This window comes from Ailuropoda melanoleuca, chromosome 2 (genome assembly GCF_002007445.2).
Source record: "Ailuropoda melanoleuca isolate Jingjing chromosome 2, ASM200744v2, whole genome shotgun sequence".
In the NCBI taxonomy this organism is placed as follows: domain Eukaryota; kingdom Metazoa; phylum Chordata; class Mammalia; order Carnivora; family Ursidae; genus Ailuropoda; species Ailuropoda melanoleuca.
This window is the reverse complement of record NC_048219.1, coordinates 95,031,124-95,058,829: the sequence shown is the minus strand read 5'-3', so window position 1 is coordinate 95,058,829 and position 27,706 is coordinate 95,031,124.

Here is a 27,706-nt window from a genome sequence, read left to right as displayed (position 1 = left end):
ATTTTTAATTTCTGTCAGATTCGCTCTCATTTCTGCCCTTAGGGATTCTATATTCTCAGCAACGCTTTCTCTGATGCTTTTTTCAAGTTTACTCATCATCTTGACCATTGTTGCTCTGAATTCCATTTCTGATAATTGGGATACATCCATATGTATTAATTCTGTGGCCGAGGCCAATTCTGTGGCAGAGGCCACAGACTCATTATCTTTTCTTTGCTGGGGGGGACTTCTCCTTCTCGTCATTCTGATGAAGAGAGATTGCAGGGTTGTCCAGAGCCCAAGTGTTGACTGGGACCCAGGCCGTGCGCCCTTGTTTTATAGAGATCTTAGGGATGTGGGCTTCTTCCTTAAAGAGTTTATTTATTTATTTGAGAGAGAGAGAGACAGTCAGCAAGAAAGGGAACCCAAGCAGAGGAGTGGGAGAGGAAGAAGCAGGTTCCCGGTGGAGAAGCCCGATGAAGGACTCCTTACGGAGCGTTGTGATCACACCCTAATCCGAAGACAGGTGCTTGGTGACTGCGCCACTCAGGCGCTCCGGGTTGTGGGCTTCTTGATTTTTCAGCCTGCCTTCTGGGGGAGGGGCCTGCCTGCCGGTACTCAGAAAACCCTGTTTGGGTAGAGTCTCCGTGTCCCCTGCGAGGGGGGATGGGGATGGGCTCCCTGTGAGCCGGTATTTCCGGGCTTTTGTTCTCTGGCGGCTTTCCCTGGCGGTTTGCTATGCCTCTTCTGAGAGAGCAGCAGCGGCTGAAATTCAGCCTCTGTCTCAGAACAGAGGGATCGCGGATCGTTCTCCACTGATGTTCTGGCCACTTTAACTCTGTTTCTGTTGGTGCTGCTCAACCCTGCAGCATCCCGGGCTGTGCGCCCCACACCCGGCGTCCCAGCCCTCACTTCCAGGGCCGGCGCGTCTCTGTCCTTTGAGTTTCCAGCCCCGCCAGCCGCCAGTAGCCAGCCGCCCCGCGCGGGCTCCCGGAGCTCCCCGTCTCAGTCTGGTGTCTCACGGGTGCTGACCGCGAGTCCGCCTGCTCCCCTGTGCAGGTGGCTCTCCAGCCGCCAGCCACCAGCCGCCAGCCACCAGCCATCCCGCGCACGCTCCCGGAGCTCCCGGTCTCAGTCTGCTGTCTCAAGCAGATGAATACAGAGAAGCATTATGGCTGCATCATATCATGAGACAAGGTTTGTTTTGCAATTAACTGCCAAACTGTCTTCCAAAGTAGCTGTACCATTTTGAATAGCCACTCATGAGGAATGAGAGGTCTTCTTGCTCCTCATTCTCACCAGCAAATTGTAATGTCAGATTTCAGACTTTAGCTTTCTCATAGGTATGTATTAGTATTCNTCTCCAGCCGCCAGCCACCAGCCGCCAGCCACCAGCCATCCCGCGCACGCTCCCGGAGCTCCCGGTCTCAGTCTGCTGTCTCAAGCAGATGAATACAGAGAAGGNACCCTGCAGCATCCCGGGCTGTGTGCCCCACACCCAGTGTCCCAGCCCTCACTTCCAGGGCTGGCGCATCTCTGTCTTTTGAGTTTCCAACCCCGCCAGCCGCCAGTAGCCAGCCGCCCCGCGCAGGCTCCCGGAGCTCCCCGTCTCAGTCTGGTGTCTCGCGGGTGCTGACCGTGAGTCCGCCTGCTCACCCGTGCAGCCATCCCGCGCACGCTCCCGGAGCTCCCGGTCTCAGTCTGCTGTCTCAAGCAGATGAATACAGAGAAGCATTATGGCTGCATCATATCATGAGACAAGGTTTGTTTTGCAATTAACTGCCAAACTGTCTTCCAAAGTAGCTGTACCATTTTGAATAGCCACTCATGAGGAATGAGAGGTCTTCTTGCTCCTCATTCTCACCAGCAAATTGTAATGTCAGATTTCAGACTTTAGCTTTCTCATAGGTATGTATTAGTATTCCATTATTATTCTAATGTATGTTCCCTGAATATAAAATCATGTTGAGCTTCTTTTCATGTTTATTTGTCATCTGTATATGTTTTTGGTGAAGTGTCTGTTCAAATTATTTGCTCTTTCTTTTTTAATTTATTTGTTTCTTTTTTTTTTTTAAAGATTTTATTTATTTATTTGATAGAGATAGAGACAGCCAGTGAGAGAAGGAACACAAGCAGGGGGAGTGGGAGAGNCTTCTTGCTCCTCATTCTCACCAGCAAATTGTAATGTCAGATTTCAGACTTTAGCTTTCTCATAGGTATGTATTAGTATTACATTATTATTCTAATGTATGTTCCCTGAATAAAAAATCATGTGAGCTTCTTTTCATGTTTATTTGTCATCTGTATATGTTTTTGGTGAAGTGTCTGTTCAAATTATTTGCTCTTTCTTTTTTAATTTAGTTGTTTCTTTTTTTTTTTTTTTAAGATTTTATTTATTTATTTGATAGAGACAGAGACAGCCAGCGAGAGAAGGAACACAAGCAGGGGAGTGGGAGAGGAAGAAGCAGGCTCATAGCAGAGGAGCCTGATGTGGGGCTTGATCCCATAACGCCGGGATCACGCCCTGAGCCGAAGGCAGGCGCTTAACCGCTGTGCCACCCAGGCGCCCCTAGTTGTTTCTTTTTTTTAAGATTTTATTTTATTTTATTTGTCAGAGGCAGAGAGAACACACACACTCAGGGGAAGTAGCAGGCAGAGGGAAAAGCAGGCTTCCTNGTTGTTTCTTTTTTTTAAGATTTTATTTTATTTATTTGTCAGAGGCAGAGAGAACACACACACTCAGGGGAAGTAGCAGGCAGAGGGAAAAGCAGGCTTCCTGCTGAGCAAGGAGCCTGATGGTGGACTCTATCCCAGGACCCCGGGATGATGACCTGAGCCAAAGGCAGACCCTTAACTGTCTGTCCACCCAGGAATCCTCTATTGGTTTGTTTCTTTTTGAGTGCTTAATTGTGAGTGATTTTTTTTGTTGTATTTTGGATAGTAGTTCTTTATCAGACATGGATTTTGAAAATGTTTCTTTCCAGTATGTAGCTTGTCTTTTGCTTTTCTTAACAGAGATTTTCACAGAGCAGTTTTTAAATTTAATAAAGCCAAACATCAATTTTACTTTAATGGATCATATTTTTTGAGGTTGTATCTAAAAATCATCACCAAATCCAAGGTTAAAAGGACTTCCTCCTACATTTCCTCCTATAAGTTTCATAGTTTTCCACTTCACAATTAGATCTGTGACATATTTTTAGGTAATTTTTTGTGAAAGTGGTAAGGTTGTATCGTGTGTTTTGGATAGTAGTTCTTTATCAGACATGGATTTTGAAAATGTTTCCTTCCAGTATGTAGCTTGTCTTTCGCTTTTCTTAACAGAGATTTTCACAGAGCAGTTTTTAAATTTAATAAAGCCAAACATCAATTTTACTTTAATGGATCATATTTTTTGAGGTTGTATCTAAAAATCATCACCAAATCCAAGGTTAAAAGGACTTCCTCCTACATTTCCTCCTATAAGTTTCATAGTTTTCCACTTCACAATTAGATCTGTGACATATTTTTAGGTAATTTTTTGTGAAAGTGGTAAGGTTGTATCTAAGTTCACTGTTTTTGCATATGAATGTCCAAATAACACAACATTTGTTGAAAAGATTGTCCCCTCTGATCTTTGATGAAGGAACTGATCTTTGATGAAGGATTGTCTTTGTTCCTTCATCAAGATCAGTTGACTATAATGGTGTGCATCTATTTCTGGGCTTTCCACTCTGTTTCATTGATCTATGTGTCTCTTCTTTTGCTAATACCACACTTTCTAAATTATTACAGCACTGTTAGGTTGGGGATTTTCTAGTAGCCTAGTTCTAACTTTTTTCTTTTCTAGGCTGTGTGCATTCTAGTTAAGCCCTTGAGGGCATTCTTCATTTAGTTACAGTGTTTTTCATTCGTTGAATTTGTTTTTTATTCTTTCTTGGATGCAAAATTATATCTATCTTATTACATTATCCATTCACTATTGCATATTATCTACCTTCGCCTTTAGAGCTCTTTAAATATTAATCATACTTATTTTATATTTCCTGCCTGATAATTCCAACATCTGTACCATATCTATGTCTTGTTTTGTTCTTTGCTTTTTCTCTTCACACTCTTATTTTTCTCCCCTTTGGCATTCCCTGTTTGTTTGTTTGATTGCTTGTTTAGTATTGGCCATCCTCTATGGGGATAAAGGTAACTGAGATAAATAGTGTGAGTGTTAACTTTTATGTTAATTGGGTAGGAATTGGGTCCTATTAAATGTTTTCTTTACCAGTGGGTTCCAAAGACTTCAAATTTATCATGTCCTTGTTTTGACTCCCCTGATTTGGATTTTCCTGAGAACTACATCTTGAATAACATCTGTACTTTACAGCAGTTTCAGGTGTAATCCCCTCTTCTTTCATTGGAACTCTGTTGGTGTGATGATCAGGTATACCAACAGGAAGCTTTGATCTTATTAAAACTCATTCTTTCTCTGGGCCTGTGTCTCTGGGCTGTGGCCTTCACAAATGCTTCGCTAATGATATGGGGCTGCAGCGCGATAAATGTCCTTATCCCATCTGGGATAAGGTTCTGGTAAAATATTTTTTCCAGGAGAATAGGCATTTGTTATGGAAAATACTCTAGGTATATTACAAAATGATTACTCTTTTCTTCCTTTGGCTTGAGACATGAGGAAACTTTTTCAGGGTCTTTCTGTGATAACCTGATGGGTTTCATGAAGGTGAAATCCATGAAAATAAGAGAAGTCTTTAAGACTAGAACCCCTGGAGCTACTCATTTTCAAATTAGTCCACACCCAACCTCTAGCAATTTATCAAAATTACTATTTCAGTGCTCCGACTACTTTAGAGCTCTAGCAGCTTCTGATGCAGGTAAACAGATCTTGTATGTGAGTCCTTGTAAACATAGATTTTGAGAAGTATGACCAAGAATAAATAGAAAGAAGATGTGATATAATGAAATAAGTATGAGAGAGTTTAATATCTATAGATATGTAGTGTATTAAACTACTATGTACAACTTCAGACAGAAACACCATTACTCCAATGAGTGTAAAAGGTACTAAGCTCTCACTAAATCCATATAAATGAGATACTTTTGATGGACTTATAAACAATGGTTATCAAATTTCAAAGGCTAAACAATTTTCATATAATATAAACTCTTCCAGGTATGATGGACCTCTTCCCACTCATTCTAAATTCTTATGTCCAAATTAGACAACTCTACCACATATATCTATTAACGTAGATGTATACATATTCATACATAATCTACTCATCTCTCACACTATAAACTCACTTATAGACATTAGTTCTTAAAATGTTGTTAAATCCTCTTGCAATCTTATGAATCAATATTGGATTGGAAATGCTAATGTAATTAAATTTAAAAATCAAGTGTGTAAATATTAGGAAAGAAGATGAATTTGTCATCACAGTGTATTATCATAAAACTACAAAGAAATTTAATAAGTTGACCATACTATTAGTACACACAGTAATGAGATAGTTTACTATAGATAACAAATATCATAGAAAACACAATTTTTCCCTGTATGTCAGTAGAAATCAGTAGCAAATGTAAATGGAAAACAGTTATATTTTAAGTTAGAATCTGGAGCCTGGGTGGCTCAGTTGGTTGAGCCTCTGACACTTGGTTTTGGCTCAGGACATGATCTCAGCGTCATAAAATCAAGCCTTATTTCAGCTCCACACTCAGCAGGGAGTCTACTTGGGATTCTCTCCCTTTCTTTCTCCCTGCCTCTGCTCCTCTCCCCATGTTCTCTCTTTCTCTAAAGTAAATAAATCTTAAAAAAATTAATCAGAATCAACATCTAGAAAATACCTACAAGTGACCAGCAATAATAAAGATCTACGTGAAATACTATCAATTAGGGATCACAAAGCTGCCAGCGCATCAGTAAAAGACTTATTTGAACAGTAGAGTGTTAAAAAAAAATACAGTAGATTTGTAGGACTAACACAAATACACATAGTACATATAATACAATTTCTACAATCTATCACTACCTATTCCTTTACTCCTGGTCAGCTTCTGTGTTTGATAATTACTTCCTTTGTCACTAAAGCCATTGGTATTTGACATCCCTGATACCAATATTTTCTAGAAGGCCTAACTCTTGACAAAATTGTGTAGCATATAATCTGAAGAAAGGACTCTGCATTTTAAAAACACTAATTCTCCTTCAAATTAATCTATAACTTTCATATAATCACAAATTTGTAATTCCTGTCATAATCCCAATATAATCCCAATGGATAATCCAATGTTATCCATGCAACTTTACAAGCTGATCCTAAATATCATACAGAAAAGAAACACATGCAAATGTAGTTATGAAATTTTGAAGATGACTCATGATAGAATTTGTATGACCATAAAAAGGCACATTATAAGTTAATCAAAATGAAAGTAATGTGGCATTAGCATAGGCAATAAATTGACATTCATATAATAAACCATCTCAAATATGTTTGGGAAAGAACATCCTTTTCAATAAATTTGGGATCATTTGATTATATATAATTGGTAAAACATACAATTACTCTACTAGTAAAAATAAAATTGTTATGGGGAAGATTTAAATGTAAAAAAAATCACCCCAATCCCTAACACTAACAAACTAAAAAGAAATATTTAAAGAAAATTTAGAAGAATATATTTGCTTGTTTGTTTTTAAAGATTTTATTAATTAATTAATTTATTAATTTATTTATTTATTAGTTAGAAATATAAAATATTCACATATATGTAATAGAATCTAAATTGAACAACATGCATTTATAGTATAGCTTCGTTCTTTCCAGTTTGGCTAATACAAAATATTGTGTATATTTGAATAATTTTTTGTGATTTTAATTTTCTTCTTGATAGTTTTTAAAAATATTTTTGAAATATTCCAAAATTTGAAAGTGGTAACTTTTATAATAAGCAAAAATATAAGAAAGTAAGAAGAAAAGGAAAAACTCTGGCACATGAAAAACTTGCATATAAATTCTGATTGTATCACTTCCTAGCTGTACACTCTTGAGGAAGTTGATTAAGCTTTTTGAGCTTGAGTTTCCTGATCTCTAAAGTAGAGATAGTAATATTTACCTATCAAGCCACTGTTCAGAATAATACAAGATAATGCAGTTACATACTAGTCATTGAAAAATTACATCATTTTTCTGTTCTGTTTAAACTAGATACCCAATTCTTGACCAGTGCACTATGCTAAGGTCTGCATTACATAACTTCATTCAGCATTAACCTCCCCTTCCCCTTTATTCTTTTCCAGTGAGACTGAGTTTCCTTTGTGTCCACTAGTTACTCAAAGGTCAGAGACTCCTTAACCTTCCTAAGTCCCTTTCAGCTCTTCTCCACATGACAGAAGAGAAAACAAGTTTGAAAAAGCCCTGGCGGCTTTTCAGCTTACACATCTTCCCAGGACAAGCATTCTGGCTACGGTATTTTGTGGTGGTGCTTGTCTGGATTTGTTTATAAGTTTTCACTGAAGTTATGTTAACATTTTTTTTCTGAGTAAAGAAAACTTTCATACTTATCATATATTAAAGATGCATTAAAATATAAAGAAGAAATTAAATTATCCATTGTTTCCCTTATAGAGATGACATTTTTTGACCAGTTTGCATGGATTTCTCCAGAAGTTAATTTTTTATGCACGTTTATAGAAACACATACACATATACACATGCATAATCAAATGCACATATATACATATATATTGTTTTTCCTTGATTTGACTTCTCATTGAGAAATGTTATATATGTCTTGGTATTTGACATGTGCATCACATACTTGGTAGTATTTAATTAACAAAGTTGTGGATCTAGCAATACACAGTCAATAAGCATATTTCAACTCTGCAAATTGGTCCATGACATTGGTGAGGAAATGGTTTATAGTTAGTGAGAACTTAGTGCTTCTGCGAAATGAAACCTTTACCTGCATTAACTCACAAGGTCATGCAACATCTTTAGGAAGGATGTATCTTTATTATTTTTGTTATGCAGATTACGAAGCAGTGGCCTTGGAAGGTAAAACACCTTCCCCAAGGTCACATAGCTAGTAAAGAGTGAAGGTAGAATCTAAAGACAGACATTTCAACATTGGAACTCGGCTCCTAACCACAGTGCTATGCTTTCGCTGACTAATAGTTAATAATTCAAAAGTGTTTTTGTGGGGAATCAGTAAATTAATCTATAGCTCCATTTTTATTTCTTTGAGATTTTATTTTATTTTTTAAAGTAATCTCTATACTCAACTTGAGGCTCAAATTTATAATCCTGAGATCAAGAGTTGTATATTCCACTGACTGAGCCAGCCAGGCACCCCATAGTTCCACTTGAATTAATTGTTTATTAAGAGATTTTCACTATATCAAGAAAATGGCTTTTATAAAAATATATAGCTAGAATCATGTCAGCACTTTTTCTTCCTTTTGTTTAATTTAGTTAGTGACAACCAATCATTTGGAATTTTTGCCTTTGGTGAGCTAGGTTGATGACTTTTCTAAAACACATTTCTTAGAAAATTTGTCTATATTTTGCTAAATACTGAGAGTGTGAATGTTGATTTGATCAGCTACTTAGCTTTAATAGTGTTATATGTCAGATATTTACCCAAGCTAACATATATAAAAATGTATATGTAAAAGTCTGAATGTTTAAATATTCAGTTCTTGAAATATTTCCTATCAATAGTCTCATACTTTCCTCCAACTTTAATAAGATTAAGTCTAAAAGCTATATTCATTCGGACTTTGTTCTGCTACCTAAATATTCCTTTTTGTCTGTATTCCAAAGACACATTTTAACAAAGGAAAATAGATAAATTTTTCAATTTATAAAAATTAGTACCTTAATTTGTTTATCCTTAAATATTTTCCTGCCTATATTCTAAGAACAAGAACACTTCCTTAAATAACCATAGTAACTAATCAAGGTCAGGAAATTTTATATTGATACCTTACAATTATCTAATCTGACTTTAAATCATCTGCCTTAAATATGCTCAAAGAATTAAGGGAAAATACAAAGAACAAAATGAAAATGGGAAAATAATATAGGAATAAAAGAAGTATATCAAAAAGAAATAGACATTATAAAAATAGAAACAATCAGAGGCTGAAATATACAATAAATTAAATGAAAATTTACTTGATCAGTTAAACTGCAGATTTAAGCAGGAAGAAGACAGAATCAATGTATTGAAGATAAGACGTTTGAAATTAATGAGTGTAAGGACCAGAAGAAAAAATATGAAATAAAGTGAGAACAGCATAAGGGACCTGTGAAACACTGTCTGCTTGACAAACAGACCAATATATGTTACGGGGATTCCAAAATTATATGAGAGAGAAAATAAAACAAAGATAATATTATTATAAGAAATAGTGACCAGAAACTCATTAATTTGATGAAGTTCAATGAACTATAACTAGGATAAACCCAAAGAGAATCACAATGAAACACGGTATAACCAACTTAAGGACAAAGGTAGAAAATCTTGAAAGCAAAAAGAAGTGACTTATCACATACAAGGGATTTTCAATGAGATTATCAGGTAATTTCTTATCAGAAAGCTTAGAGTCCAGAAGGCAGTAGGATGACATATTTAAAGTGATGAAAGTAAAAGAAATTTAACTTATTATTATTTTATATCCATCAAAATCCTCCTTAAAAAATGAGGGAAAAAGTAAGACATTTATAGATAAACAACATCCGAGGGAGTCCATAACCAATACACCTGGCCTATAAGAAATACTGAAAATCAGATTCCTTTAAGTTGACAAAAAGACACTAGCTGAAAACTCAAAGCCATATGAAATTATAAAGATTGCTCTTGCTTCTTAAGTTATAAAGATTTCTGATAAAGGTAAATACATGGGCAAATGTAAAAGTTGATACTTTCATAGTTTTAGTTTGTAACTCCCTTTTAAAAATATTCCATGGAATTTAAAACACAAATATAAAAATATAAATATAAATTTATGTTATTAGGCAAAGTATAAAGTTATAATTTGTGTGATGACTAACAGGGGAAGGAACAATGTAGGAGTCAAATTTTTCTATATGATTGATGTTAATTTTATATCAATTCATATTTGATTGCTGTATCTTTAGGATGTTATATGTAATCCTCCTGGCAACCACACATCCACTCACACACACCCACCTCCCCCCCACACCCAAATTCACACACATAAACACACATACACAAACTCAATGGATTAAAAAAAGGGGAAATGAGAAATGAATAAAAATGTATCACTAAAAACATCAGCTGAACACAAAAGAAAGCATTGATCAAGAAATTGGAGACAAAGGGGATGCCTGGCTGGCTCAGTCTCAGTCAGTAGAATATGCAACTCTTGATCTTGAAGTTATAAGTTGAAGCCCTATGTTGGGTGTAGAAATTCTTGAAAATAAAATCTAAAAAAAAAAAGTTATGACATACAGAAAACAAATAGAAAAATTATAGAATTCCTTCTATATCCAAAATTACTTTACGGGCGCCTGGGTGGTGCAGTCATTAAGCATTTGCCTTCGGCTCAGGGAGTGATCCCGGTGTTCTGGGATCGAGCCCCACATCAGGCTCCTCCGCTGGGAGCCTGATTCTTCCTCTCCCACTCCCCCTGCTTGTGTTCCCCTCTCTTGCTGGCTGTCTCTCTCTCTGTCAAATAAATAAATAAAATCTTTAAAAAAATTACTTTAATAAATGACAAAATAGTCTTTAATAACAACTTTATTGGCCCCCCCAGGTGGCTCAGTTGGTTAAGTGTCCAACTCTTGACTTTGGCTCAGGTTGTGATCTCAGAGTAGTGGGATAGAGCCCTGTGTCCTGCTCCATGCCCTGCTTAAGATTCTCTCTCACCCTCCCTCTCCTTCTGTTCCCCCCCCATCCAAAACAAAACAAAACAAGCAACAAATAAAATAGACAATGTATGAATGAAGAAAACAGAATTGAAGACAGATTAGACAGTTCTACAATAATAGTTGAAAGATTAAATATCCCACTTTAAATATCTGAAAGAATAATCAGGCAGCAGGTTCATAAGGAAACAGAGCTCTTGAATGACACCATAGATGATGTCCTTCTAACAACATCAGGCTACATATTTTTCTGTCTCTGTTCAATGCATGGACAATACCTTTGGCCATAAAAGAGTTTAATATAAGAGATTGAAATCATATCTAGTATCCTTTCTGATCACAAGTAGAAATCAATAATAGGAATACTAGGAAATTCAGGGAGGAAGCAAGTGGAGAAGAGTAAGGGGATCTTGTGTCATCTGGTCCCTTGAATTTAGCTGGATAACTATCAAACCATTCTGAACACCCATGAATTGAGCCTGAGATGTAAGAAAATATATCCTGAACTCTGCAAGCAGAAAAGTGACTGATTTTTGCAAGGTAGGAAGTGTGGAGATGTGAATCTCAGGAGAGCTATCAGAAGATAAATGGAGGGGGGAGGGACCCTCCATAAGCAGGCTACTGGAAAGTGATATAGCACCAAAGAACAAAATTGGAATGCTTAGAAATCTGCTCCAGTGAGAGACATCCTGTTTGAAAAGGGCTCAGGGGATGAAAAAGGGCAGAATTCTAAGTTGGTCAGTGTGTTCTCAGGATCCCAGAGTCACAGAATTAACAGGGGTGCCAGAGCCAGTAAAGTGCCCAAGCAGTGGAGTGGGGAAACTGGTTACAGTCAGTGAGCCCAGGAGGGGACTCTCAGGTTGGGTCACCATAAAGCATTAGCCAGCCTATTGGGTGACTGCTGTCCATCTGAGCACCATGAAAAGAACTAGAACTCACAGACTGTCTACCATTCCCTGTGAGGGGTAAAACGGGGATGCCCATGACCTGACACCATCTGTGAGGGCGGTGGCCCTGAATAAGGACAGTAGAACAACACTAAGCCATCCCCTTGGAGTGGTGGAGTGGGTACACCCAAGCCCTCAAAGGCTGTCAGCCCCAGGGTACACAAAAGGCAGTAATTTGGGTCCCTCGGGCTCTCCCCAGGAGGATCGCTGTGGGCACACACTGCAGGAGTCTGTGGAGTTTGGCACACGCAAAAGTGAAGACTGTTTGTCCCAAAGGGTTTAATGAAGAGGGAGGCCCACTATCTTTTGGCTCTGGGGCTAGAGATTGGGGCACAGCCATTTTTATTGTGACCCTCTAAAGAGACAAATAAAGCCATCAAGGAAAAAAAGCCACCCAGAGGACCAGCTTACACTGATACTAGCCCCCTGTCAAGGGTCAGTGTAACTCTGCCCAGGCAAAGGCACAGGGTAAGCAGCACAGCAGGCCCCTCCCCCAGAAGACAATCTAGAAGAATAGGGACAAACTAAGTTACAGATCCCATAAGACTGTAAAACTCCAGCATTAGGGGAAATTAGTATTCATTTATCTTTCAGTTCAAAATTTTCCATTTCTTTTTTTTTCTGTTTCAACTAGTTTCTTATTTTTTCAACTCTATTTTTAAGTCTCTTTTTAACTTTTATTTTTTACATCTACATTTTATAGATATAAACTTCACTTTTGTTTTTTTTTTCCACTCCATTCAATTTTGGAGATATATATATATATATATATATATATATATATATATAGTAACAAAGCTTGAAAATTTTAGAGAAATAGAAGCCTGAAAGCAGCTGGAGACAAAAGGGTTCTTACCTACAGAGGGTGGAACATCAGACTAACATCAGACCTATCCACAGAAATGTGGCAAGCCAGAAAGGGCTGACATGATATATTCGGGGTACTCAATTAGAAGAACATGCAGGCAAGAATACTTTATCCAGCAAGGCTGTCATTTGGAAATGGAAGGAAAGATAAAGAGCTTCCAGGACAGACAGAAACTGAAAGAATATGTGACCACCAAGCTAGCCCTGCAAGAAATATTAAGGGGTATCCTGAAAGTGAAGAGAGAGCCAGGAGTAACATAGACCAGAAAGAAAGAGAAACAATCAACATAAACAGGTTTTATAAGCAATGCAATGGCACTAAATTCACATATTCCAATAGTTACTATGAATGTATATGGGCTAAATGTTCTAATCAAAAGACAAAGGTATCAGATTGGCTAAGAGAAGCAAGACCCATCCATATGCTGTCTACAAGAAACTCGTTTTAGACCTAAAGTTACCTCCGGATTGAAAGTGAGGGGGTGGAAAACCATTTACCTCAATAATGGACCTCAAAAAAAAAAAAAAAGCTGGGGTAGCAATCCTCATATCAGAAAAGGTAGATTTTAAACCAAAGACTGTAGTAAGGGATAAAGAGGAACACTATATCATACTTAAAGAGTCAGGGGCGCCTGGGTGGCACAGCGGTTAAACATCTGCCTTCGGCTCAGGGAGTGATCCCGGCGTTATAGGATCAAGCCCCATATCAGGCTCCTCCACTGTGAGCCTGCTTTTTCCTCTCCCACTCCCCCTGCTTGTGTTCTGTCTCTCACTGGCTGTCTCTATCTCTGTCAAATAAATAAAAATAAAATCTTTAAAAAAAAAAAAAGGTCTATCCAACAAGAAGATTGAGCAATCATAAGTATTTATGCCCCAAGCAGCCAATTATATAAACCAAATAATAACCAAAGCAAAGAAACACATTGTTAATAATACATTAATAATGAGGGACTTCAATATCCCACTCACAACAATGGACAGATCATTTAAACAGAAGATCAACAAAGAAACATGGGCTTTGAATGACACACTGGACCAGATATACTTCACAGATATATACAGAACATTCTATCTTAAAGCAACAGAGTACTCATTCTTCTCGAGTACACATGGAACTTTTTCCAGAATTGGTCACATACTGGATTAACAAATCAGGACTCAACCAATACCAAAGGACTGAGATCATTCCTTGCATGTTATCAGACTAAAGGACTTTGAAACTTGAACTCAACTACAAGAAGAAATTTAGAAGGAACTCAAACACTTGGAGGTTATAAAGCATTATAAATGAATGAATGGGTCAACCAGGAAATTAAATAATTTTTTAAAAGTCTTGGAAACTAATGAGAATGAAAACACATCTGTTCAAGAACATTGGGATATAGCAAAGGCAGTCTTAAGAGGAAAGTACATTGCAATACAAACCTCTTTAAAAAAATTAGAAAAATCTCAAATACAGAAGCTAACCTTACACCTTAAGGACCTAGAGAAAGAACAGCAAATAAAGCCTAAACTAAGCAGGAGAGGAAAAATAATAAAGATTAGAGCAGAAATCAATGTAATAGAGACCAGAAGAACAGTAGAATGAAACTAGACGCTGGTTCTTTGGAAGAATTAATAAGATTGAGAAATCTCTGGCCAGACTTATCCAAAAGAAAAGAGAAAGCCCCCAAATTAACAAAAATCATGAATGAAAGGGGAGAGATCATGAACAACACCAAGGAAATACAGACAATTGGAAAAACATATTATGAACAACCATATGCTAACAAATTAGGCAATCAGAAAGAAATGAATGCATTCCTGGAAACATAAACTACAAAAACTAAAATAGGGAGAAATAGGCAATCTGAACAGACCAATAATGAACAAAGGAATTGAAGCAGTAGTCAAAAACCTCCCAAAAAATAAGAGTCCAGGGCCAGATGGCTTCCCAGGAGAATTCTACCAAATATTGAAGGAAGAAATACTTATTTTACTGAAGCTGTTTCAAAAAATAGAAATGGAAGGAAAACTCCCAAACTCATTCTATGAGTCAAAACCAGACAAAGATCCAATCAAAAAGGAGAATTACAGACCAATATCCCTGATGAACATAGATGCCAAAATACTCACCAAGATACTAGCGAATAGGATCCAATAGTACATTAAAAGGATTATTCACTACAACCAAGTGGGATTTATTCCTGGGTTGCAAGGGTGGTCCAACATTCACAAATAAATCAACATGATAGATCACATTAATAAAAGAAAAGATAAGAACCATATGATCCCCTCAATTGATGCAGAAAAAGCACTTGACAAAACACAGCATCCTTTCTTGATTAAAACTCTTCGAAGTTTAGGGATAGAAGGAACATACCACAATATCATAAAAACCATCTATGAAAAGCCCTCAGCAAATATCATTCTCAATTGGGAAGAACTGAAAGCTTTTCCCATCAGGTCAGGAACACAACAGGGATGCCCACTCTCACTACTTTTATTCAACATAGTACTAGAAAACCTAACAACAGCAATCAGACAACAGAAAGAAATAAAAGGGAAAGAAGAAGTCAAACTCTTTCTCTTCACAGATGACATGATACTTTATGTAGAAAACCCAAAAGACTCCACCCCCAAATTACTAGAATTCATACAGCAGTTCAGCAATGTGGCAGGACACAAAATCAATGCATGGAAATAATTTGCATTTCTATACACTAACAGTGAGACTGAAGAAAGAGAAATTAAGGAATTGATTCCATTTACAACAGCACCAAAACCCATGAGATACTGAGGAATAACCTAACCAAAGAGGTAAAGGATCTATAATCTAGAAACTACAGAACACTTATGAAAAAAATCGACGAAAACGCAAAGAGATGGAAAAACATTTCATGCTCATGGGTTGGAAGAATAAACATTGTGAAAATATCTATGCTACCCTGAGCAATCTACACTTTCAATGAAATCCCTATCAAAAAACAAACAAACAAATAAACAAACCTAAAATTTGTATGGAACCAGGAAAGACCCCGAGTAGCCAGGGGAATATTGAAAAAGAAAATCAGAGCTGGGGGCATCACAATGCCTAGCTTCAAGCTATTACAAAGCTGTGATCATCAAGACAGCATGGCACTGGCACAAAAACAGACACATAGATCAATGGAACAGGGTAGAGAGCCCAGAAATGGACCCTCAACTCCATGGTCAACTAATCTTTGACAAATCAGGAAAGAATATCCAATGGAAAAAAGACAGTCTTTTCAGTAAATGGTGCAGGGAAAATTGGACAGCCACATGCAGAGGAATGAAACTGGATCATTCTCTTACACCACTCACAAAATAAGATAAACTCAAAGTGGATGAAAGACCTAAATGTGAGACAGAAATCCATCAAAATTCCAGAGGAGAACTTAGGCAGCAACCTCTCTGACCTCAGCTGCAGCAAACTTCTTGCAAGACACATCTCTAACGGCAATGGAAACAAAAGAAAAACAAATTATTTGGACTTCATCAAGATAAGAAGCTTCTGCGCAGGAAAGGAAACAGTCACAAAACTAAAAGGCAACCTATGGAATGGGAGAAGATATTTTCAAATGACATAACAGATAAAGGGCTGGTATCCAAGATCTATAAAGAACTTATCAAACTCAATACACAAAAAACAAATAATCCAGTTAAGAAATGGGCAGAAGACAGCAGACATTTCTCCAAAGAAGATATACAAATAGCCAACAGACACATGAAAAATGCTCCACATCACTTGTTATCAGGGAAATACAAATCATAACCACATTAAGATACCACCTTACACCAGTTAGAATGGCTAAAATCAGTAAGACAGGAAAGAACAAATGTTGGCGAGGATGTGAAGAAAGGGGAACCCTCTTACACTGTTGGTGGGAATGCAAGCTGGTATAGCTACTCTGGAAAACAGTGTGCAGGTTCCTCAAGATGTTTAAAATAGAGTTACCCTACAACCCATCAATTGCACTACTGGATATTTACCCCAAAAATACAGATATACGGAAACAAAGGGGCACCTGAACTTCAATGTTCATAGCAGCAATGTCCACAATAGCCAAACTGTGGAAAGAGCCAAGATGTCCATCAACAGGTGAATGGATAAATAAGATGTGGTTTATATATTCAATGGAATATTACTCAGCCATCAGAAAGGATGAATATCTACCATTTACATTGACATGGATGGAACTGGAGGTTATTATGCTAAGTGAAATAAGTCAACCTTAGAAAGTCAATTATATGGTTTCACTTATAAGTGGAATATTAGAAATAGTGCTGAGGATCATAGGGGGAGGAAAGGAAACTGAATGGGAAGAAATCAGAGAGGGAGAGAAACCACGAGAGACTCTTGACTCTGGAAAACAAAGTGAGGGTTGTGGAAGGGGAGGCTGTTGGGAGGATGGTAACTGGGTGATGGGCGTTAAGGAGGGTACGTGATGTGATGATCACTGGGTGTTATACTCAACTGATCAATCAATGAATACTGCATCTGAAACTAATGATGTACTATACATTCACTAACTGAATTTAAATGAAACAAAGGAATACTAGGAAATTCACAAATATGTGGAAATTAAACACACTCTTAATCAATGGTTCAAACAAGAAATCAAAAGAGAAATTAGAAAATACCTTGACAGAAATAAAAGTGAAAACACAGTATACCAAAACTTATGAGAGGTAGCAAAAGCAGTGCTAAGAAAGAAATTTATGGCTGTAAATGCATGCATTGAAAAAAGAAATAACTCAAGTCAATAACCTAATTTTACAATTTAAACATCTAGAGAATGAAGAACAAAATAAATCAAAAGCTAGCAAAGAAAACAAGAGAATAATAAAGATTAAAATTCAAGGAAATAGACAATAGTAAAACAAGAGAGAAATTCAATAAGACCCAAAATTGGTTTTTACAGAAGATCAACAAAATTGACAAACCTCTGGCTACATAAATTAATGGAAAAAAGAGAAGACTCAAATTACTAAAATCACAAAGTAAGGGCATTATTAAAATTTTACAAAAATAAAAAAGATAAGAGAATATCATGAACAATTGTATGCCAGCAGAATGGGTATCTTAGATGAAATGGACAAATTCCTATAAACACATGATCTATCAAAACTATTTGAAAAAGAAATAGAAAGCTTGAATCAAATTATACTAGTGAGAAGATGGATTCAGGACATAATCATAAACCTCTAAACAAAGAGAAGTTCAGGACCAGATGATTTCACTGGTGAATTCTAGCAAACATTTAAAGAATTAACACCAATACTTTTGAAACTATCCAAAAATATTGAAAAGTAGGGAGTAGTTCAAGCATATTCAGTAAGGCCAACACTTTCCTGATAGCCAACCAAAGACACTACAAGAAATGAAAATTACAGAACAATGTACCATATGAACATAAATGCCCAGGTACTCAACAAAAAGCTAGCAAAGCAATGGCAGCAGCATATTAAATGGATTGATTATATACCATCACCAATTGGGATTTATTCCTATTTAAAAACACTCAAAAAATAGGAACTATACTTAGTGGTGAAAAAAGGAAATATTTTCCCTAAAATTGGAAACAAGATGAATATGACCACTTTTCCCATTTCTATTCAGTGTGGCATTGAAAGTTCTAGCAAGAACAATTAGGGTAAAGAAATAAAAGTTTACATTTTTAAAGAAATTCAATAATAATGATCCAGACCATCTTGTAGCAAATTTTAAAAAGTAAAAATAACAGTAATAAACATTATAAAATGGGATATCATGTTTACAAAAAATGGGACTGCTGAGTGAGTTTGTACAAAAAATACTCTTGTTTAAAAAAGAAAACAAAACAAGGGTACCTAAGTGGAGCAGTTGGTTAGGCGTCAAACTCTTGGTTTCAGTTCATGTCAGGATCTCAGGTTCTGAGATCGAGCCCTGTATCCCATTTGAGTTTCTTTCTCCCTCTTCCTCAGCTTCTCCCCACTATGCTCTTTCTCTCTCTGATTTTATTTATTTACTTTAGAGAGAGAGAGTGAGAGAAAGAGCATGAGGGGGGAGGGGAAGAAGGACAAGCAGACTCCCTGTTGAGCAGGGAGCGGATGCGGGGCTAGATTCCAGGACCCCAGGATCATAACCTGAGCCGAAGCCAGATGCTTAAGCGACTGCACCACCCAGGCACCCCGTAAAATAAATAAATAAATCTTAAAAAACAAAACAAAAAAACCCCTAAAAACCCCACAATATTTAGGAATACTTACCTATATATGCATATATTTATGTTTTCACACAATACTGCCGTACTGAGAATAAGAAGAGATAGCCATATATATGCATTATTTTTTTTAATATTATAGATTTTGAAAGCAATTTGACAATCTGTATCAAGGATTTTCTAAATAAAAGCAATAATCCAATATACGGATACTTGTAATTGCTTTAAGCCAGAGGTCAGTAAATTTCTGATTTGGATCCTTACGATCCAATTCTGACTCACTGCCCGTTTATTTTCAAGTAAATTTTTATGGGAGGCTAGCCAAACCATCAATCATGTGTTGTCTATGGCAATTCCTGTGGTGGGATGGCAGAGTTGAAGTGTTGGATCAAAGACAATGTGGACAACAAAAGTTAAAATATTTACTCTCTTGCGCTTGACCAAAAAGGTTTGCAGACCCTTTTCTTTATTACTTTATACTTAAAATTATAACAATCATTTTGGAGCAGTTTTAGGTTCACACCAAAATTGAGGGAATGTTACAGAGATTCAGATGCCCTTTTAAAATCATTATTTATCAGAGAAAAATGGGAATAAATTACATATCTATAAAGCTGCTACTTAGGAAAATTATACCTTTAAGATGTAAAATGTTAAAAGGAAACTCAGGTTTACATAGAAGTTTTATTAATATAAGAAATTATACTTGGTGCTTTGGTGTTTCCTTTGTTACTGTGTTGTGCTATTGCTTCTGTGCATTAAAGTCACATAGTTGTTGGGTGTCTGCTCAGTGCCAGTCACAGGAGATTCTAGGATCCCCGAGATGAAATGGCAGACTTAGAATTCAGAATACGGGAAGGGGCAGAGAAATGCAGAAATTAATACACTGTGGCAGTGGCTGACAAGAAAGCCTAGACTTGGTAAAAGTAGTTATATAGAGAACTAAGTTTTAGTTATGGTCAATTTTCAGTATGTTGACCTGAGTGACTTATTTTTTTTTACTTTCATTTTGTTTTACTTTTTAAGTTTTCATTGAAAGTCGAGTTAGTTAACATATAGTGTACTATTAGTTTCAGGGATGCAATATAGTGATACAACACAGCCATGCAACACCCAGTGCTCACCACAGGTGCACTCCTTAATCCCCATCACCAGTATCACCCATCCCCCTGTTCCCTCCTCTCTGGTAGCTATCAGTTAATAGTTCCGAATGATCTTTGCAATTTGGACAAGATGGCCTTTGACCTTTTCTCTTTGACTCACCTCAGTGTTAACATAAAGGCTGTAACAAGATTCTGGGGGTCTGCTGGCAAAATCAAATGACTATCTATCCTGTGGTGTAGGGGAGGAGAAATAAAAACCTCTGGGAGAAAGCACTCCAAACTAGGCTTGAGGGGCATGGTTGTGTTTTGCGTTCTAGACTCTGCAGAGAGGAGTGCGTTTTTGTTTTTTTGGGTTTTTTTGTTTTTTTGTTTTTTGTTTTTTTGTGGGCGCACACAGTGGCTTTATTAACCTTAACCCCAATCCAGTTGGTGGTCAGATGGCAGAACCAGAACGGCCCTCTCGTCTGCGGCGGGGGCGGGGGGGGGCTCATCTTAGTGACTAAATTAATTTTATCTTTACCTTCTGTACTTGTGTACACATATGAATGTAAGCAGAAAGTAGAACAAGAAAAAAAAATGCTCGAGTAAATAAAGCCATTAAAAGCAATTTCGAGCTCTGTGAGATATATCCTTTGAGTGAGTTACTAACTGTAGACATGATATATGTTATATTTGTTTGATCAGAGGAATATTGTAAAGCCTGATGCCATAGCAAGTTTGGGATATAGTTTTTGGACAGGATTAATCTCTTCAGACCACAAGGAATCTTAAAAATTCGGGCTTTCACCCCACTCAGCCTTCGCCTATAGCTTCCTTCCTCCCTACCTGTGGCTTACCTGCTGGTCCCAGCCACCAGTCACATGCCCTTCCTGTTTCTGAAATAAGCAAAGCTCCTCTCTCTTAGAATCTTTGTACTTCCTGATCCTTCTGCATACGGTGGCCTTTCCCAGGTGTTTTCTTCCGTATTCCTTTTCATCGTTTAAGATCTCAGCTCCAGTAAAATTATCCTCTTTGTCTATATATCAATTTATGTCTTTACTAACTTTTCATTTCTCCTCACTTTACACTGAGTTCTGTTGGCGAGAGGCCCTTGACAATGCCTGCCTGAAACAGTGCCTGGCATTGAACAAATGCCAGCATCAATTTGGTCATAGAGGGAAGATCTTTAAGGTTATCAATGACAATTTCCTTTTCTCTTTAATTGATGAAGAAACTGTATCTCTTGAACATTTTACACTTTCTTGGGTTTTTCTTAGTCTTATAGAGGACTTCCCATCCTCTAATTCCAATCATGTCCTTGCAGATCATACTCAGCAACCTGACCTCAGGATCCACTGTCAAGTTCACTGTAATCTCACATTTGATCGGTGAATCTTTGTGATTTATTTGCATTTGTAGAAAAACCATAGAATTTACCATCCTTCCCTGTCCTTTTACTTCCCATACCATTGTTTTTGTGTCTGCTTCCTTAGGTATCATTTTTGTCTTCTGGATATAAGTCCTCTTGATGCATTGCCTGCCATAAAGCTGCTTTGTTTGTTGTGGTCCTCACACTACAACCAGAGTCTCTTTTCTACAGCACAGCAATAATTATGTAACTGAAGTGCTTATGTTATGAAAGGGGCATATAGCTTCTTTAGGATAATACAGGCATAGCACCTCTGTGGCATGTAGACTCATCTTCCTGTTCCCCAACCTCATTTCTGCTTCATCTTCTGCTCTGTCTCAGCCCACAGTGTACCCAGCGACTGCACACAGCCCTCATCGCCACTGTCACTCTCTAATCCCTTTACACACTTGGCTTTGATGACACCCTTGCCTCTGCTGGAGACTGACCCAGCTCAAACATAATAAGCTTTGAGGAACTTTTCCTGATTTTTCATTTAGACTTAGCACTTGCTCCTTTTTTTTTTTTTAACTACTGAAGGTATTCTTTGAAAAAGAATAATAAATATCTTCTTGTACCAATCAGAGGAAACTCATTTTATAAATAGAGTTAAGGGAAGACCCCTCTCTTTAGACTGGATACTCCCAAGTCCCAGAGCATTTTATTTACCTCTTTTATGGCTTTCCCCATGGTGTCCTATTTGACCTATCAATTCCCTTCTAGAAGATTTAAAGTTATTTTGAGGATATAACAGTATTTTTAATTTTATTTTGTGTTATACATACTTAACACATTACATATATATATATATTATATTTATCTTTATATATGTATTTATAATATATATTAAAATTTATATTATAATATATATAAATCAGTAACTGTATCAGTCACTGAAATATAAACAGGAAAAATGATAAAAACATGTTGATCATGAAAAATATAAAACAACAATAGAAATGAACACTTATTTGTAGCTTGTAAGTAGTGTTTCATAGATTATCATTAAATTTTCCTCATCCTGTCTTTAATCTTTGAATTCTTGGACACTCTTTACATTGTCTATTTCTTCATCCCTTTAATCTGAGCTAGCATGTGAATATTTTGAATAATAGGGTGTAGCAGAAGTGATGCACAGATATTTCTGGGCTCAGTCATAGGAAACTTTCTACTTCTGCATTAATCTCTGAGTCCTGAGCACCAAGTAAGAAGGCTGCTTGCCATGCTGGAGAGACAACATGGCTATGAAGAGTCGGCCTTTAGCTATAACCACCCAGGCAATAGATGTGAGAGAAAAGCTGTTTTCCATGCTTGAGACTGGTCCAGCTGCCAGCTGACAACAGCTAAATTTGTTCTGTTGGTACCATGTGTAGAGGAATCTCCCACTAGAGCCCTTCTCCTATTATTGACCCATAGAATCATGGTATATAAACATATAAATAAATAATTTTTTTAAGTCACTTCGTTTTTAGGTAGCTTGTTTTTGGTCAGTTGCTCAGACTTTTCCAATCTATAGTAAACAAATTAGGTGTTAAAGCACTGAGCTATTTCCTAAGGCTATCTATCTAACCAGCTAGTAGTGAAATACTCTTGTAGCTTCTTCTATCTAAGTTCTGTCTGTGCACTCTCTATACTTTGCAGCATCTGAGCTAAATATCTGTTTCTCTTTGTGTAAGTTATATAGCACATAGTGGAAATACAGGGGCATTCTAGTGTAAATATCTAGGTGCAATTATAAATAAGGTTGCCAGATTTAGCAAATGCAAATACAAATACACAGTTAAATTTGACTTTCAGATAAACAAAGAACATTTTTTTTTCAAATATAAGTACATCCTACGTAATATTTGGTACTTACTTATACTAAAAGAAAAATAATGGTTGTTTATCTGATATAAATTTAAAAGGATGTCCTGCATTTTATCTAGCAAACCTAAGCATTGAGAAAATATTTAGTAAGACTTTGGGAAGAATCCTTGAGCTCTGAAAATCAATATTCTAATTTATAAAAAGGAGGAAATTATTTACCACATAGAAGGATTAAGGAGGTAAAGTGAGACACTGTTTGCAGGAATTCCTAGCTTCAGTGCTGGAGAAAAGTTAGTTCAACTTTAAATAGTTTCATTCTCAGGGTGCCTGGGTGGCTCAGTCGTTAAGCCTCTGCCTTTGGCTCAGGGTGTGATCCCAGAGTCCTGGGATCGAGCCCCATATCAGGCTTCTCCACTGGGAACCTGCTTCTTCCTCTCCCACTCCCCCTGCTTGTGTTCCCTCTCTTGCTGGCTGTCTCTCTCTGTCAAATAAATAATTAAAATCTTAAAAAAATAGTTTCATTCTGATTCTGAATCTTAACATTTTTTCTGTGTATTAGAGCTTCAAAAATATACTTTATCATCTTTTTTTTTTTCTCTTCCATCTCACTCCATTCAGAAATACATATATTTATTAAGGGCTTGCTAAAATCCTGCACTGAGTTTGATAAAATTATAATGAATAATATAAATACATTCATACATATACATTCCCTTTCATGTAATACTATTTAATACCATATAATTTGAACCTTTGAACTAGTTCTTGGCATTATCAACATTTTGACATGAGAAAACAGAGGTTCATTGAACTGAAGCTACTTGATAAGACCCTACATGTAGTAAGCACACTTTGAGGAAGAAATGAAAGAAAAAGAGGGTCTTTTGAAATCTCTGCAATACAAAAAGGATAGCAAATGCTCATCTTCATATTGCTACCTCCTATTTGGAAAAGTCACCTTTTTTTCCCCTTTAAAGAACTCCCCCGAGTGCAACTCTTTCAAATGTCTGTTAGCAAAAGAAGTATTTTTCAATTGTATTCTCTTTCCTGAGACATAATAGGTGAAAATCATACATTCATAAAAGTCACCTCAAAGAATTTGTGTTGTATAGATAAAACAGGATGAAACATTTAGTGCCATTTTTCAATAAGAAAATCAACCACTTGAACCAAATATGTTTCCTGGGCTCACAGACTTTTGGACAATAAAATTATTTTTAGGGCATAAGTCTGGCCCTTCTTTGCTCATCCAAAATGACAACTAGAATATCTCACTTAATCATGGGCTTTTGAAGATCCATCTGCAAGCATTTAATAAACAGCCAACAAGAGATATATAGTACAATTCAAAATATATAAAACCAGAGCTTTGGACTTGACAGAAACTGGAAACAGTGCCTAGTTCAAACCCCCATTTCATAGAAAATAAAATTGAAGCTCATAGATGTTGAGTGAAATAAGGTCACACAAATTATCAGTGTCAAAGCAAATTAACTTAATGAGTATTCATGGATGATTGCTACATGATTTGTCCAGTGTTAGTGAGCAGTATTTGTGGTCTGGTTTCCTCAGACCTTTTCTTAAGTTTCTAATCTATCCATACCACATATACAGTAAATTTTACTCAGAATAAACATGGTATTGTTTGATTTCAGGCCAGTATAATAGTCTTACGTATCATCTATATACTAGTGTCTCCAGATCCATAGCTCCAGAGCACCTTTATGAGTTCCAGACCCATAAACTCTACTCTGAATTTGACACATCCATGTCAGTGTGCCACAGGTGTTTCAAACTAAGCATGCATGAAATTCCTATATTTAGCTTTTCCCCTAAAAACATGCACTTGTGAGTTTTCTTTGCCTTTCTTTCCAAGGGCACTTAGGCACAAAACATAATAAACTGGATTTAAAGAAATAACATTTCCAACCTTGGGTATAGGCCATTTTTTCCTTCTATTTTGAAGTCTCAGCTTACCTAGTAAGTATGTATCTTCAGAAGGAACAGCTCTGCTTTTTTCCTAGCCTATTTATGTATTTCCTTCCTGTTTTCAGTGATTCCTAATGCTTCCCAGCTTGACGCTCATAAGAACAATTAGAGGCAGCTTCATGAAGAGAGGGAAAACCAAGAAGAAAGTCTAAAAACACCAAATGAGGTATAGGACAATTCCTACCATTTTTTGCCTTCCTTTTGCAGATTTGCTGAGTTACATTTACTCAGTTTAATATTTACCTCATTTCAATGTCTTCTTCCCAGGCACTATAGAGAAAAACACAGACTTATCACTGAGAAAAATAATATGATACTGGCCTAAGGTGCTAATGTATTTGCAATTGCTATAGATAAAGGTCATCACACTCATTTTCCCAATAAGCATAAAATAATAATAATGATAATGATAATAATAACAAGCCTCCTAGATATTTTTTTTCTAACAAAGTAATTGAGTTATTTAAAAATTCTGGAAGAAAATAAATTTGGGATTCAGAAGGTCTTTCTGGGAAATTTGTACCTTGGCTTGGTGCAGTACCAAAACAAATTATATAATATAGAATTCATTGAGTTCCTAGTGCCTGCTTGTTACTTTACACAGGTCGTACCATTTAATTCACCTTCATAGTGTCTCTTGGGTGAGAGGAAAATATTATCCCCTTAGAAGAGGAAGTAAGAGATGTAATCAATAAATCCAGGTTTGTCTCCTCTCAAGGATACTGTTGACAGTGGCCTTACTAACCAGGTAGAAATATTATGCTTCTAATTTTACAAATATGTAGATACAAACTTCAAGTGATGTCAATGACTTTTATTCCAATATCTAGATTTGGTAACATTGCAAATCTAGTTATTAGAAGACAGGTGACCAGGAGAAATAAGCAAGTCATGGTTGAAGACAGAGCACAAACAGGACACTTAATCTAAGAGGCAATATAAAGACAGGACCATGCAAACAAAGAAGCCATGAGCTGTACAAGAAAGAATATACCTGGAGAGTTCATGGATTTGAGAAAGTCTTAAAGTAAAAGACTCCTGGTTTGGAAAATTTGAAAATTCTGTGGGACAGTACTATCTGGTCTCAAAGCCATTCCTCTTGGACTTAAAAATCTATCAGAGGAAACATTATCTGCTGTAATAAAAGTGCATGTTATCAACATAAGGACAAAAAATATATTTGTCAATAAAGTTATTTCTTCTGGCTGGATACAAACTAATCTGAGGGATTTAAGCCTACTATGAAATAGTCTGACAATCAGGAAATAAATTACATGTTACCTGAATACTCTGACCCACTGTAGGGATTCTCACTGCAATATCTGTCATGAGTTGACATCTATTCTAAGCTAAAACACTTTTGACACTGTTTATACTCACTAACTCAAAAAGTAACTCTTTCTATTATGAGGTGTTGAATTTCCAGATTACATTTCTATGATAAGTCATATCTATCTATTCATTAACTTTTACCATGCTTTCAAATGTTTTCCTTTTGAAGCTACAGAGATATCCACAGCTTTTAAATTGTATTAGTACTTCAAAATTGTTTTTATATGTATATATCTGTTTTACAGAAGTTTTCTCTTCTTTTCTTTTCTTTTCTTTTTTTTCTTCTTTCTTTCTTCTTCTTCTTCTTCTTCTTCTTCTTCTTCTTCTTCTTCTTTTTTGAGAAATACTAAACAAAGAGGATCAAGGCAAGTCCAAGGAATGTACATTTCAAAAAAAAAGTCACAGATGATTTGGGGACCAACTGGTGAAGAATTAGTTCTGGCCATTCTATACTCTGCCCAACTCACTCTCTATGGAAAACTGCACTTCTTGATTTGATCTCATGACACAGAACCCAGAGAAGTTATTCTGTTGGCTGGGATGCTGATAACTATTCTCAACTGAATTTTGGTTTCATTCTACAAATAAAGAAAAGTAAAATAGCAAGAAAGTTCAAAGAAAATTATTTAATAAGTGCAAGACAACTAAAAACTTAGATCTATTAAAAAAGAGAAGTTTGATTAAATCTACTAGGTTAAGAACCTTATCAAGTAGATACACTATTTGGAGATAAGAATAACATAAAATGAATAGTGGAAAAAAAAGTGATAAATAAAGCTATATCCTCATGTAAATTTAGAGATGGATAGCTAGATAGAGATAGATATATATTATATATATTAACTGTTACATATACATATATATATAAACTGATATCTATCTATATGTAATTTTTCACTCCATTTTTACAAAAAAATATGTCTATAAGGGGAATTAATGGTATTTAAATATGCAATTCACTTCATAGTATTAAGACCAAAAGAGTCTTAGGCCTACCAAGAGTAGGCAATTGATCTACTATCACTTGCTTTGAGCTATGAATCTAAAACAATGCTAGAATTAAATCAGCCTGTAGACTATAGCCAGGCTAGGCTTTGCATTTTCTGTTTTCTCAGGGAAGCTCAACACTTGAGCAGGGTTTAAAATGAACTTTGACACAAGTCTTTGATTTTTCAAATATAATGTCCAGTATACAGGT